Raw genomic sequence first — 2,255 nt, 5'->3', positions numbered from 1 at the left:
GCCCTGTCCCTCTCGCGTCTGTTCCTCTCTGGTCTTTGGCGTGGCCAGTGGGGTGGAGGGAGTCCTACAGGGTCGCCTCGGGAGCCTCTGCGGCCGCCACCTTCCCACACTACCTCCCTGACTCTCCCTCTGGGCACCGCCATGACAGCAGCAGATTATAGACCTGGGGACAAGAAGGGGACATTCCTTTCGGGCCCTTCGGCCCTTGCACTGGCCATAGGAAGGAGGCACCAGGCGCCCCGACGCAGGGTCGAGCAAGCTCCTGTTTGGAGACAGAAAGCCCTTCTGCCCATGGAGGGACCACCGAGAAGCACCAGGGCGGGCACTGGGATCCACCCCTCCACTCACCCCAGGGACAAGGGCCCCAACTCCAAGCCAAGGAACTGGGGACGGTGAGTCCGTGAGTGAGAGCAAGGGCGATCCTTGTCTGCAAACATTTGCGGGACCGCCTCGGGGAAGAGGAAGAGATTTTATTCTAGAACCCAGAAGGCAGCCAGGGATTCGTGCACGAGCCGGGCAGGTGGCCCCTGTGGGCGAAGAGCCCAGTAAGAGACTGCTGGGGACAGGGGCCAGGGGCCAGGGGCCGCGTCTTAGAGCGGCCACCTCTACTCAGCACCCGGCATTCAGCGCCGTGGGCCTGGGGTGTCCAGTTAAAATGTGATGCTAGCCACCAGGGCTAGAATTTTATTTCATTTATTTTTATATTTATTTATTTTTGAGAGAGACAGAGTATGAGCTGGGGGAGGGGCAGAGAGAGAGAGGGGGAGACAGAATCCTAAGCAGGCTCCAGGCTCAGCTGTCAGCACAGAGCCTGACACGGGGCTCGAACTCACAAACCATGAGCCGAAGTCCGGCGCTCAACCCACTAAGCCACCCAGGCGCCCCCTGGGGGCTATAATTTTAGACTGTTTTAATGGCCACATTAAGAAAAGTCGGCTGAAAGCAGTGAACTTAATTTTCATGTGTCTTGTTTAACCCAATATACACAAAAGACTGTCACTGATTTCAACACGTCACCAGTACAAACACGAGGCCGATTACATCCTTCCCCGTGAAACTGCCGCTGTTGGCAGATGGCTCGTCTTCATCTGGACCCACCGCATCTCAACGGCTGATGGCTGCATCGACCGAATGGCTACCGTATTGGACAGCGAAGCTCCAGAACCTTCTGGCGTTTCTAGAACCATCAGAAATCCGTTTCTTTTTGTGTGGAGAGAGTTCACAGCGAATAGCAAACAAACAAAAAAAGTTAATGTTCTGCAGGCCAAACAAACACACCCACACAAGCGCCACCCTGACCTGCAGAACATTCATTTACAAACCGGAAAAAGGGATGCTGGTCATGGGGGGGGCCACACGCGGGTTGTACGGTCCCTTTTTTTTTTTTTTTTTTTGAGGTTTCTGTGTGGCAGACCCCATGCTCGGTCCTGTGAAGCCACAGAGCTAAGCCGGACGTGGTCCCTGTGGGGATTCGGGGAGAAGGCCGCCGGGGCCACTGCTGTTCTGATGTTGGACACAGGGATCCCGCACGCCGGTCCCCACTCTGTCGCTCGCTGGACAAGCTGGGATGTGGCGCTTGATGGCTCCCGGCCGAGCTGTCTTGGCTGGTGCACCAGAGACTGGGACCAGACTTACATCAATGGCGCTCAGACCACATACGGACCAGCCCAAGCAGCCCTGTTCCCGCATTTTCCAGATCAGGCCTCTGGGCAAAATTCCTCTCCACAGAGGGTCCCCCTTGGCCGATGAATAACAAGAGCAGTTGGAGAACCGCACAGCAGTGACTAAGCACGCAGACTCAGTTGTTGGGGAGCCCAGCTACAGACCCCCTTTGCCATCTGCCCCATAAGCCTTGGGCTCCTCCCCCACGAGGTACCCCAACCCCTGCAGGGCTGCCATGAGGGTCCAACGGACCCCTGCCTGGCGCTTACACTTGGGAAATGCCACCTCCCCACCTCCTGAAGCTTCCAGAACCAGCCCACAGAGCCAAATTCGCCTCAGGAAGGGCTCGGCGGACATCTAGGAGAGTCTCACTGAATCAGGGGACAAAACTCCAAGAGCTCATGAGGTCCAGCAGGTGACGCAGGCGAAGGACACGGGCCAGGGTTGAAGCCAGTCTGGAGGGAGACGTGGAGAATATTTTGCTTTTCTTTTAACTCCACGCAACCAAACCAAACCGACAGACAAAAGAACCCAGACAACGTCGGGCTGGATAATAAATGGTGGCGACCCCTCAGCCAAGTCCCGGGGACGGC

Source organism: Hyaena hyaena, unplaced genomic scaffold, assembly GCF_003009895.1.
Source record: "Hyaena hyaena isolate Hyena2069 unplaced genomic scaffold, ASM300989v1 scaffold_9, whole genome shotgun sequence".
Taxonomy (NCBI): domain Eukaryota; kingdom Metazoa; phylum Chordata; class Mammalia; order Carnivora; family Hyaenidae; genus Hyaena; species Hyaena hyaena.
The sequence above is the reverse complement of the archived record's forward strand: the minus strand, read 5'-3'. Positions refer to the sequence as shown.